Source organism: Aegilops tauschii, chromosome 4, assembly GCF_002575655.3.
Source record: "Aegilops tauschii subsp. strangulata cultivar AL8/78 chromosome 4, Aet v6.0, whole genome shotgun sequence".
Lineage (NCBI taxonomy): Eukaryota > Viridiplantae > Streptophyta > Magnoliopsida > Poales > Poaceae > Aegilops > Aegilops tauschii.
The window spans coordinates 139,509,518-139,522,927 of NC_053038.3; positions in this window are offsets into that span (position 1 = coordinate 139,509,518).

Below are 13,410 nucleotides of genomic sequence, written 5' to 3' on the forward strand. Positions count from 1 at the left end.
TGCTGCCAGAGAAATTCAATTGACACACTCGTCTGAGGATGTGATTATTTTTGCCGCTCGTGATGAAACCATTCGGTTTTGCTCTCTCAATTAGAAGGGCGAATTGGATGCCATCTCTCAAATTCCAGTCGTTTGCGAGTATCAAGATGTCTTTCCAGAAGAGCTTCCGGGTATGCCTCCGCACCGGCCAGTTGAGTTCGTTATCGAACTAGAGCCTGGTACTGTACCCGTTTGCAAGCGTCCATACAAGCTTGGACCAAACGAGCTGAAGGAATTGAAGAAGCAGCTCGATGAACAAGAACGTCTGGGTTTGATCAGACCGAGTTCTTCTTCATGGGGTTGTGGTGTTCTTTTTGTCAAGAAGAAGGATGGCACGGACCGACTTTGTGTCGACTACCGTCCATTGAACAAGAAGACAATCAAGAACAAGTATCCACTTCCCAACATCAATGAGCTATTTGAGCAACTCAAAGGAGCTAAAGTATTCTCGAAGCTTGACCTTCGTATGGGTTATCATCAGATTCGCATTCGTGAAGAAGATATTCCCAAGACAGCATTCAGAACAAGCTTTGGTTCTTATGAATATACTGTCGTGTCTTTCAGCCTTGTCAATGCTCCTCCCGTGTTCTCTCGGATGATGAATTTCGTCTTCAACCCCTATACCAATGAATTCGTTTTGGTGTATCTCGATGATCTCTTGGTCTTCTCCAAGAACAAGCAGGATCATGCCAAACATTTGCGATTGGTGCTCGACAAGCTCAGAGAGTATCAATTCTATGCGAAGTTCTCCAAATGTGAGTTTTGGCTCGATGAAGTTCTTTTCCTTGGTCACATCATCTCCGCCAAAGGCATCGCTGTTAACCCCGAGAAGGTGTCCGCAGTTCTGGATTGGGAACCTCCTCAAAATGTCAAGCAGCTCCGCAGTTTTCTGGGTCTTGCAAGCTATTGCCGAAGATTCGTTGAGAATTTCTCCAAGATTGCAAAGCCTCTTTCCAACCTCCTACAGAAGCATGTGAAGTATGTCTGGTCTCCTGAGTGTGACGTTGCTTTCAACACTCTCAAACAGAAACTAGTCACAGCTCCTGTCTTAACTCCTCCTGATGAATCCAAGCCGTATGAAGTTTTCTGTGATGCTTCTCTCCAAGGTCTCGGTGCTGTGCTAATGCAAGAGAAGAAAGTTGTGGCTTATACCTCTCGGTAGTTGAAGCCCAACGAGAAGAACTACCCCACTCACGATCTTGAGTTGGCGGCAGTTGTCCATGCATTGATTACGTGGAGACATCTCTTGTTGGGAAGACAAGTGGACATTTTCACTGATCACAAGAGTCTCAAGTATATTTTCACTCAGCCCAACCTCAACCTCAGGCAGACTCGATGGGTCGAAATGATTCAAGAGTACAATCCGAGTATCGAATATACTCCAGGCAAGGCTAATGTCATTGCCGATGCTTTAAGCAGGAAAGCTTATTGCAACAGCTTAATTCTCAAGCCTTTCCAGCCGGATCTTTGTGAAGCTTTCCGCAAGCTGAATCTCCAAGTTGTTCCTCAAGGCGTTCTTGCCAACCTCATAGTATCTCCTACTTTGGAAGATCAGATTCGTGAGGCACAACTCCTTGATGCCATGGTGAAGAAGGTGAAACGTGGTATCGACAAGGGTCTTTCCAAATACAAGTGCTATCGCATTGATGACAGAGACACATTGTTCTTCGAGGACCAGATTGTGGTTCCGAAAGGTGATCTAAGGAAAGTCATAATGAACGAAGCGCACAATTCTCTCCTATCCATTCATCCTGGAAGTACGAAGATGTATCATGACCTCAAGCAGTCGTATTGGTGGACTCGAATGAAGCGAGAAATTGCTCAATTCGTGAATGAATGTGATGTCTGCCGAAGAGTGAAAGCAGAACACCAACGACCAACTGGTCTCCTCCAACCTCTTGCTATCCCAGAATGGAAGTTTGATCATATTGAAATGGACTTCGTGACTGGATTTCCCAAGTCCAAGCATGGAAATGATGCTATCTTCGTTGTCATTGACAAGCTCTCTAAAGTGGCTCATTTCCTTCCTATCAAAGAATCCATCACAACAGCTCAGCTGGCAGAGCTCTACACCTCCAGAATTGTCTCCTTGCAAGGCATTCCACAATTGATTTCTTCTGATCGTGGAAGCATCATCACCTCTAAGTTCTGGGACTCCTTCCAGAAGGCCATGGGCACTAATATTCGCTTCAGCACAGCTTTTCACCCTCAAACTAGTGGCCAAGTCGAGCGAGTCAATCAAATTCTTGAAGATATGCTCAGGGCTTGTGTCATTTCTTTTGGCATGAAATGGGAAGATTGTCTCCCATATGCTGAATTCTCCTACAACAACAGCTTCCAAGCGAGTTCGGGCAAGGCCCCATTCGAGATTCTCTATGGCAGAAAATGCCGTACTCCTCTCAATTGGTCAGAGACTGGTGAACGCCAACTTCTTGGCAATGACTTAATCACTGAAGCTGAAGAAATGTGTAAAGTCATCCGTGATAATCTCAAAGCCGCGCAATCGCGTCAGAAGAGTTACTATGATAGTAAGCATCGTGATTTGGCTTTCGAGATCGGAGACCATGTCTACCTCCGCGTCTCTCCAATGAAAGGCACTCGTCGCTTCGGTATCAAAGGGAAGCTTGCCCCTAGATACGTGGGTCCTTTCAAGATTATTGGCAAAAGAGGCGACCTAGCCTATCAACTTGAGCTTCCTTCCAACTTCGCGAACGTGCATGATGTCTTCCACGTGTCACAGCTCCGCAAGTGCTTCAAGACGCCTGAGCGCACTATCAACTTCGAAGAGATTGACGTCCAAGAAGATTTGTCTTATCATGAGCACCCAGTTGCTATTCTTGAAGAAAGTGAGCGCAAGACTCGCAACAAGTCTATCAAATTCCTGAAAGTCAAGTGGTTGCACCATTCCGACCGGGAAGCCACCTGGGAACGCGAGGACCATCTCCGTTCCGAATATCCGGAGTTCTTTCAGTCCTAGATCTCGGGACGAGATCCTCTCGTAGTGGTGGAGTGTTGTAACACCCCGCATGTAACTTGCCATATTTGTAACTCCGACTCTTGCCATTTCCGGCTATGTGATATGTTTTTCCCTCCGTTGTCGGGTTTTGTTTTGCGTTTTGTATTTTGTTATGTCATGCATTTTCATATCATGTCATCATGTGCATTGCATTCGCATACGTGTTCGTCTCATGCATCCGAGCATTTTCCCCGTTGTCCGTTTTCCAATCCGGCGCTCCTATCTCCTCTGGTGCACCCCTCTTGTTTTCTTTCGTGTGCGTGTGGCAAACTTTCTCGGAATGGACCGAGGCTTGTCAAGTGTTGTTAATATACCACCCGGAGACTACCGGTCAAGTTTCGTTCCATTCGGAGGTCGTTTGGTACTCCAACGGTTAACCGGGCCTCCGCCATGTCCATTTGAGTGTCCAGCAAAAACCCCCTCCAAAACCAGCCCAAAGCCCACCAAACTCTCTTCCATGCTCTAGTTCGTTCGATCACGATCGTGTGGGCGAAAACCGCACCTCATTTGGAGTCTCCTAGCTCCCTCTACCTATTTATAAGTGGGCATCCCGAAAAACGGATTCGCAGACGAACCCTAGCGTTTTTCCCACCGCGCCGCCGGACGCGTCCGTCCGCGCCGGACGACGTCCAACCGCCGCCGCCGCCGGCCCGCAGGCCCGTTTCCGGCCCCCGCCGCCCGAGCCCGCGCCCGCACCGCGCCTCCGCCGCCTCTCCCGCCGCCGGCCGGCACGCCGCCGCCACCATCACCGCCGGCTGCTGCCGCCGACACCGGCCCCGCGCCGCCGCCGCGGCGCCCGTCCCCGCCGCCGCGCGCCCGCCGCCGGCCATCGCCGCCTCCGGTCCCCTCCGCCTCCGCCGCCCCGCCGGCCTCGCCCTCCGGCGTCGCCCCGCGGGTCCGCTCTCCTCCTCCGGCCCGAGCCGGCGAGCTCGAGCTCCCGTTGACCGCGATCCAGATCTGGTCAAAGGTTGACCCGAAACCCCCCTCCGTTTTTGCCAAGTCTGAGAATTCTATCCGCAAGTGCTCCTGTTCCCGATGCGATAACTTTGTGCATGTATCTCCGATTCGCGCGTATAATATGTCAAATTGTTTTCCTCGTGATGCTCTTCATTTTCTTAAATTGCACCATTTTCATTAGAGGTCATCTTGATGCCCAAATATTCGTTGGAAGAGGGCTAGTTGCTGTTAATCTCTGGTTCTTATCAGAACTTGGAGATTTGTCATTTTTGTATCATTTATTCTGTGCATCTTTTGAGCATGAGCTCTACATGTATTTTCAAGTATGCATTGCCATCCTTTCAGTGGTATAGTCCATGTATTTTTGTGATCTTTGTGGTGACTAGCACAAGCATGCAAAGTAGGCCCCGTAATATTTCTGATTTCAGGGACTTAGTGATTTCTCTAAGTCTTTGTCTGATGTAATTTTGTTGCCATGTAAACTTGATGCTACAGAGAGATCCACGCATATGTTGGAGATGTTCAGTAAGGATGTTTTGTAGCTATAGTTGTAGTTGATCCATTCCTGCAATATTTTACAACTTCAGAGTACCATAGCATGACTCAATATTGCTCTACTTTTGCTATAAAATATTTCTGGCAGATTCTTAACATGACATGCATTTTTGCCAAACTTATTGTAGTTGATCCATACGTGCTATGCAATTGTGCTTGCCATGGATAGCTTCAGAAACGTGCCATCTAGCTGTAGGTATGCTTGGTTTGTCATGCATTGCTCTGTAGTGAGTGCATCAAGCTGACAAAGAGGCCTACATATTAATATTTCTGCCATGCTCTGTTTTCTGCCAAGTCTGAAACCTGATAACGAAACTTGCTATGTTTACATGCTTGCCATCATATCTTCTGGTCCTTTTTGGCTTATGGTCAGTAAGGGACTTTTGTCATGCGCATTTAGTAGAACACTACCATGCCTTGGCTTGCTATGTTAAGTTCCTGTAGCATGTTGATTTCGTGCTCTGAACATTGCTACCTGATGCTGATTTCTGCCATGTCCAGTTTTTCACCAAGTCTGTGAACCTGTAATCTTTTCCACTTTTGCCATGCTTGTTTGAGCTTGATATGTACTGAACTAGCCGTAGCTCAGTGTTCATCTTTTGTCAAGCATCTCCTGTAGATTACTGTCATATGCTTTGTTGCTATGTTGGGGTGTTGTAGCATTGTTACCTGTTGTATTTTATGTGCTATCTTGCTGTTTATCGCAGATTAGTGTCATTCTTGTTTTGCTTGCCATTTGCAAACCGTGCATCCGATTCCGGTGATCTTTATATCGATTTTGACCGAAATCATCTCATCATTCCAGTGGCATGCTTGGTATGCCAAGTTACTGCCATGTTCATCATTTTCCTTCCGGAGCACGCATATGCGTCGCATACCATATCTTGCATATCATACATGTTTTGCATCATGTTGCTTGCGCATTTCTCGTGTTGATTGTGGTTCCGTTTGTTTGTGTTCTTGTCTTGGGTAGAGCCGGGAGACGAGTTCGTGAACGAGGAACCTGTCGAGTACGCTTACGAGGATCAAGCTTTCGACAACTCTGAGAATCTTGCAGGCAAGATGACCACCCCTCGAAATCACTTCTATCTTTGCTATGCTAGTTGTTCGCTCTATTGCCATGCTCGCTACCTATCACTTGCTATTTCATGTCTCCCATTTTAGCCATGTCAGCTCTAACCATCCTCTCCTAGCAAACCGTTGTTTGGCTATGTTACCGCTTTTGCTCAGCCCCTCTCATAGCATTGCTAGTTGCAGGTGAAGTTGAAGTTTGTTCCATGTCGGAACATGGATATGTTGGGGATATCACAATATCTCTTATTTAATTAATGCATCTATATATTTTGGTAAAGGGTGGAAGGCTCGGCCTTATGCCTAGTGATTTGTTCCACTCTTGCCGCCCTAGTTACTGTTATACCGGGATTATGTTCCTTGAGTTTGCGTTCCTTACACGGTCGGGTGATTTATGGGACCCCCTTGACAGTTCGCCTTGAATAAAACTCCTCCAGCAAGGCCCAACTTTGGTTTTACTATTTGCCGCCTAAGCCTTTTCCCCCGGGTTTTCGCGAGCCCGAGGGTCATCTTATTTTAACCCCCCCGGGCCAGTGCTCCTTCGAGTGTTGGTCCGAACCGAGCAGCCTGCGGGGCCACCTCGGGAAAACTCGAGGTCTGGTTTTACTCGTAGCTTGACTTATCCGGTGTGCCCTGAGAACGAGATATGTGCAGCTCCTATCGGGATTTGTCGGCACATTCGGGCGGCTTTGCTGGTCTTGTTTTACCATTGTCGAGATGTCTTGTAAACTGGGATTCCGAGACTGATCGGGTCTTTCCGGGAGAAGGTTTATCCTTCGATGACCGTGAGAGCTTATGATGGGCTAAGTTGGGACACCCCTGCAGGGTATTATCTTTCGAAAGCCGTGCCCGCGGTTATGAGGCAGATGGGAATTTGTTAATGTCCGGTTGTAGATAACTTGTCACTTGACCCAATTAAAATACACCAAGTGCGTGTGTAACCGTGATGGTCTCTCCTCGGCGGAGTCCGGGAAGTGAACACGGTCTGTGTTATGTATGACGTAAGTAGGTGTTCAGGACCTCTTCTTGGTCATTGCTAGATGACGTCCGCTCCTTTGCTTCTCTTCTCGCTCTCATATGCGCAAGTTAGTCACCATATATGCTTTTGCCGCCGCAGCTCCACCTCGTTGCACCTCTTGTCCTATAAGCTTAAATAGTCTTGATCTCGCGGGTGTGAGATTGCTGAGTCCCCGTGACTCACAGATACTTCCAACACCAGTTGCAGGTGCCGACGATGCCAGTGCAGATGATGGCGTCGATCTCAAGTGGGAGTTCGACGAGGAACGTGGTCGTTACTATGTGTCTTTTCCTGATGATCAGTAGTGGAGCCCAGTTGGGACGATCGGGGATCTAGCATTTGGGGTTGTCTTATTTTCATCTGGATATTGACCGTAGTCGGTCTATATGATTGTATTTTGGATGATGTATGATGAGATTTATGTATTGTGTGAAGTGGCGATTGTAAGCCAACTCGGTATCCCATTCTTGTTCATTACATGGGATTGTGTGAAGATGACCCTTCTTGCGACAAAACCACTATGCGGTTATGCCTCTAAGTCGTGCCTCGACACGTGGGAGATATAGCCGCATCGTGGGCGTTACAGCGTGGCCCGTCCCGTCCGTCGCCGCTCCTCCTCGCCTTGACACGCGCCCTGGCCAGTGAGGTGTGTGGTGCCATGTAGGTAGCCAGGCAGCTGAGGTGGCGCGGTGGTGGAGCCTTCGCGAAGATCTGCATGCCGCCACGCAGGTGCTCGATGAGTTGGCCTGGGACTTGCATGTTGCCACGCAGGTGCCCGCCCGGCTGGTTGGGCTGGCAGCTGCATGGGAACGGCGGTGGAAGCTTGGTTGGCGCGGGCCTGGCGGTGGGCCCGGTGGCATCCTTAGCGAGGGCCTTGCCGAGTGGCCCGGCAAGGGTCTTGCCGTGGCGCGTTGTCGTCCCCGGCAAGGATCTTGCCGGGGGTCTGGTGGCCTTCCTCGGCAAGGATCTTGCCGAGGATCGTCGTCTTCTAATCCTCATCTGATCTTGAATATGTCTTCACAAAGATCTGCATGCCATCACAGAGGTGCCTTCCCGAGCCCTGGCCCCATGTTGATGACGACGTTGGGGGCCGTGGGCTCAAGGGTGGCTCGCTCTGTTGGTGTGGGGCGAGCTGTCCCGGCAAGGGTCTTGCCGGGGCCGCTGAGGCCGCCCGGCAAGGGTCTTGCCGGGGAACCTGCTTCGTCCCTCTGCTCTTTGTGGTCTTGGTCTTGGCGTTGCTTTGATTTTCTTGGGCTTCGGTCTTACCTTGGCTCACCTCCCCTGTTCTGCTTGGTGTGGTCGTGGGCGCGGCTCCGACTGCACGTGCACAGGAAAAGGGGTACAAAAGCGTGCCCCTATTTTTGTACACCGACACCGCCCTTCAGATGACGACGGCCGACATGACAGCGGCGTCCTCGACGGTGAACTTGCCCTTGGCCGCCGCACCTCCGGCAGCAGCAAAGACGCCTCCTCCGGGGGCATCTCAAGTGATGACGACTATGACGAGCCGCCTCGTCTCCGCTCCCGGACCCAGGAGGGTGGCAGGCCGCCACGCCATCTTGCTCCTGCTCAGGGGGATGCCAAGCAGCGTTGTCACCGTGGCCCCGTGAAGCAGGAGGAGGATTCCCACTAAGCGTGGGTGGTGACAGAGCCATCCCTCAGGAGCAGCGACCCTCGTGAGGCCGCTTCTTTTGCTTCACCCCTTTTTTATTTCCTGCATCAAGAATTTTCGAAGAGCCCCGCGGGGGCATTTAATGAAATGTGGCGCATGTGCCTTTATGTTAGTATTTCTTACTCGCACCTCAACATTACATTGCCATTAATCAAAAGGTTCTCGCATGGCGTGATTAGGATACCTTAGCTTAGTGCGTTTGTGGCCCTTGGCGGGTCCCCTTGTTGTGGGGGTGCGCCTCGGCTCCTGAGGAGCTTCTCTGGGTGTCGGCGCGGTTAAAGTGCCAGAGAGACCTAGGGAGGCCCGTTGTCGGGCTCTGGAGTCCTGAACAGTAAGACACCCATGGGCCTCCACAGAACCCACGAGGGTCCTGAGCCCCCGGGTGAGGCGACCAACATTACCGCGGTATTGCGTGACACCCATTGAAGCCATGAGGTGACCGCTCCTAAGGCCGATGGGCCGTTGGCTTGCTCGAGAGCGTCGTGCCAGGATTTTGCCAAGGCCTTGGCAAGGTGTTTACGTGAGCAAGCCTGCTGGCAGGCCAGTTCAGGCATATACACTGTGCCTAGTCCCCGCTCGCGACCCGCGATCGAGGGAGCCACAGGCAGCCACCGCACATCCTAAAGACGAAACTCAAGAGAAAAATACTGCGGGAAGAAGAAAGACCACGCAACTCCCCCCTTATAAAACAAGAACGCAAGAACCGCAAGTTTCATTCCAAGAAGTAGCAAATGGGTTATAAGAGCAAAGCAACAGAACAGCCGCGTCCGGCACCTATGCTAGTATTCTAGTCTTCCCGCTAGCGCGAAGCATGGGGCTTCCACTTGGGCGTGGGTGGGAGCAACCGTGAGGCCTAGGGGCGGCACTCAGGACACTCCGGGGCGTGTACAGCCCCACTCATTGCTACATGAGAGTGTCACAGGTAGAACCTACTATGGTGCTGGATGTTCCAGGCATTGTGCATGGGCACCCTGTCCTGCATCTCCAAGCATACGACGCGGGTGTCGGATTCGGGGCTCCACAGACCCTGGATAGATTCAAACTCTGGGTGCATGCAAAGAACTCAACCTCCCCAGTCTGCCTACTCGTCGATCTCACGGCCTAGCTCGATGAACTGGAAGGAAATGGGACACAACAGTTCACCCAGGTGCGGGCCACCTTGCGGTGTAAAACCCTACTCCTGCTTTGTGGTGGATTAGCCTCGAGGTGGGCTGAGGATGAACTAGTACAGTGGGAGAACAACCTCACGAGGTGTGTTATTGAGCTGGTGAGGGAGAGGATGATCTGAATGATCCCTGCATCCTTCGTCCCGTCTAAGGAGGTGGCTAGGCTATATTTAGAGTGGCCTTGGTCCTCTTCCCTCAAATGAAGGCGGGAAGGGATCCCTAAACGGCCAAATTCGAAGGGAGACACCTAGTAGATCTTATCCAGACGAAAGGTGGGCTCGGCGATGACCTCCGTCCTTCCGTCCTGGCGGTGTTGGTCTTGTTGCATGGAAATGGAAACCTTTGGCTCATTCCTGGGGACTCCACGCATGTGCTTGCTTCTTTAGTACCAAAGAGGAAACTACTGTACTACGCCCGCTGGCGCTCGTCTGGCCTTTGTCGTCATGGCTTGCGTCATCCGAACCTCATGCGGAGAGGACTCACATAGAAATATCCGCTCCTCAGGAGCCAGCCTGAGGAGGCCGCTCCTTCTGGAGGTCTTGGCGCCGTACGCCTCGCAAGGCTTGGCCCCTCGCATGTATTTTGTGTTGCTGGTGTTGAAGGTGGGCCGTACCAGGCCGTCGATGGAGCCACGCCAAGGGCCGCATGCAGGCAAGTCTGGGTACCCCGGTTCCCAGAACGCTGACAGTAGCCCCCGGGCCCATGGCGCGCTCGGACTTGGCTTCAAGGCGAAGCCAAAGGGCAAGGGCGAAGCGCCGTGGGCCCCAACCACCTGCGGGCCCGGTCGACGTGTGGCGCGTGATGGGACGTGGGCGCCTCCACTTCCCCACGCAGCCTCGATAACTGCCAGGCTTGACGGCTACCTGTTGCAAGTGCAGCTTTGCCATCATTTCCTGCCATGTTCGCCCTTGGCTCCCCCTCTTTCCTGCAAACTTATGGCTCTTCTCCCAGATTTGGCACCGACGCCAATCTTCCCATGACTCCATGGCCCAAGGTCAAAGAACAAGGGAAAGGCTCACGCTTCCGCCAAATCCCAGCCGGGCTTGGAGCCCGCCCTCGACCGGTCGACGGTGATCAATCGGGAGGGTTTGGACAAGGTCCGGCCGGCCCTTCCCGCTGATTCCAACGAGTGGAAGGCGACGACGGTCTGGCCTGCCTCCCGGGCTATGATCAACATGGAGGCCACCGAGATCCCCATCCATCTTCATGCTCTCCTGGCTGCCCTGATCCCCCATTTCTCTGATTTCTTCATTGCAATAGTTTCGCATTACCAGATCCAAGCGCAGCATATGGACCCCCGGTCCACCATCATCCTTGCTACCTTCGTGTTCTTGTGCGAGGCTATGGTGGGCATTGCCCTGTCTGTCGCCATGTTCTGCCATTTCTTCTTGCTCCACCTGGTCGACGACCGCCAACACTCGGGATGCGTGGCGTTCCAGGCCGTGGCAACGACAGCTGGCTCGGGCATTAAATTCATGCTCCGCCCAGATGTGAAGGGATTCCGGAAGGAGTGGGTGTATGTGGACACCACCACGCTCAGCCCCCTACTCGAGCACCGGCAGAACCCCGCTCCGACTGGGGGCACGTAAAGGTCGTCGATCATTGGCTCACCCATGTTTGGTCCAGGCTGGCCAAGTTGAAGAAGGTCAGGGTGACGGCGCCGATTGTGGTGAGCGATTTCGTCCGGCGGCGCATTGCCCCGCTCCAGCACCATTCTCGCCCAATGTGGGCCTTCATTTGCCCCAAGGACCCCATGGGGCTCCAGGCGCCTTCGCTCCCTTCCAAGATGTTGCGCATGATGCTCGAGCTCCTGAGGGGCGACCCTGCCGCGCTTTCGGAGGAAGGCTGCCTCTTCTACCATTACTCGAACAAAGAGGACTTCGTGAGGCAGATGCCCCTCTTTGACGAGTGGGGGCTGCGCCCAGCGGGCCTCGAGGGGCCTCGCAAGAACCCCATCTTTGTGGCCCCCATCTTCATCAATCCTGTGGCGCGCATCCCGGATGTGGTTGCAGGGGGCGAATGCCGCCGGTACTCCTGGGTCGACCGCTGGGGGAGCAGATGCTATTAGGTGCCCCCGAGACAGCCGCTCCCTAAGCTCCAGCGAGCACTCCTGAGGTGGTCGTTGGTGAGCTGGTGCGGCCCGGTGCTCCTGAGGTGGCTGCTCCCGAAGCTCCGGGAAGTGCTCCCGAGGTGGCGGCTGGTGAGCAGATCAGTCACGGCGCTCCTCAGGCGACTGCCCCCGAAGCTCCGGCAAGTGCTCCTGAGGTGGCGGTACGCGGCCCACCCACCAAGGGCCATGCTCCGACCCCCCGGTTCGCTTCGTCTGAGCCTTGGAGAACTCCGCAAGAGGAAAGGGCTCCCGAGCTCTAGTGGTGACGCCTACCGTCCCCTAAAACAGAGGAAGTACATAGCCATAGACGAGTAAGTGCCTTATCTTTGTGGTTCTCCGTGTGTCGCATCCTTTCCTGACCATGGCTCCTTAGAATCCCTTCGGCCGCGGCGACAAAATGTCCGGACCCCGATTCCAAGTCACATCGATCTAGCCAGTAACACCTCATATCACTTTGCGGCCTCACGCACGGTATTCCCATGGGTGTCGCCTTACCATGGCCCGGACCATTTGCGCCTTTTGGCTCACGTATATGATAGTGTCGCTAGCATCCATATGACAGAGAAGCCGGGCCGAAGTGACTAGTCGTGAACCCAAAGTGGCACTAACTTACGGGGACAGGCATACATGAATCAACATCGAGCATGTCGGTCAGCAGCGTGCGAATCTGGGCTGTAGCATTGGGCTATTAGGACTTCGGTGAACCGGGCTGTAGCAGGCTAGGCAGGACTCCGGATGTCACCGCGTGACATTTCCCCGAAGGGACAGACACATGAACGAAGTGAATCACATGCTGGCCAGTCAAGTGTTCCGGAGCAGTAGTGGTGGGCTAGCAGGACTCCGGTGAACCGGGCTGTAGCGGACTACTATGGCTCATGGAAGCACAAGACTACATTTCCCGATAAGAGAGGCTACCACGGATAAACAACTAGGTTGTCGGATCCCACACATACCAAGCATTTGAATCATACACACAATATGCTCGATATGTGTAAATACAACATGGCATCAGAGCATAACTCTACGACTCAAGTATTTATTCATTAGGCTCCGAGGAGCCAAGTATTACAATCATGGTCTCATGACCCAACATACAGAGCATACAAGAATCGAGTGGAAGCATAAACATGTCTGAGTACAGACAACTACAAATGAAAAAGGCTGAGAAGCCTGACTATCTACAAGACCCTCACAAGGGTACAAGATCGTAGCTAAGGTAAAATTAAATGTCGAAGTCCACGCGGAACTACTAGCGAGACTGACGTCTCTCTGCAAAACATAAAATAGGCAAACGTGAGTACAAATGTACCCAGCAAGACATACATCAGAACTAGCTACATATGCATCAGTATCAACAAAGGGGGTGGTGGAGTTTGACTGCAGCAAGCCTGCTTTGACTCAGTGGCTGTCCTAAACTATGACTGCAAGTAACTCTTTTGAGGTGGCACACACGAGTCCACATATCCACCATATCAATACACCACTATGGATCCGCTCCAGTCTCCCAACGGGAAGGCCATCCATAGCACTCACGCTTATCTTGCGAGTTTTAGAGTATCCACTTTCACTTTTCTATGAACTATACAGGCAACCCAGAAGTCCTTTACCGCGGCCACGACCTGACTAACCACACAAGTCTCTCGTCCAGGTTTATCGCCTATTCAGGTTCCATCCGCAAGGAGATCCGGCCGGGGTGTCGCTCACGGCCCCAAAGAATGTGTACAGGCCTCCAAGCCCACCAAACGGGCGACGCTTGGCATACCCGGCCACGGTGCCTAGTCTTTCCCAAGCCCACCTATACCGGGT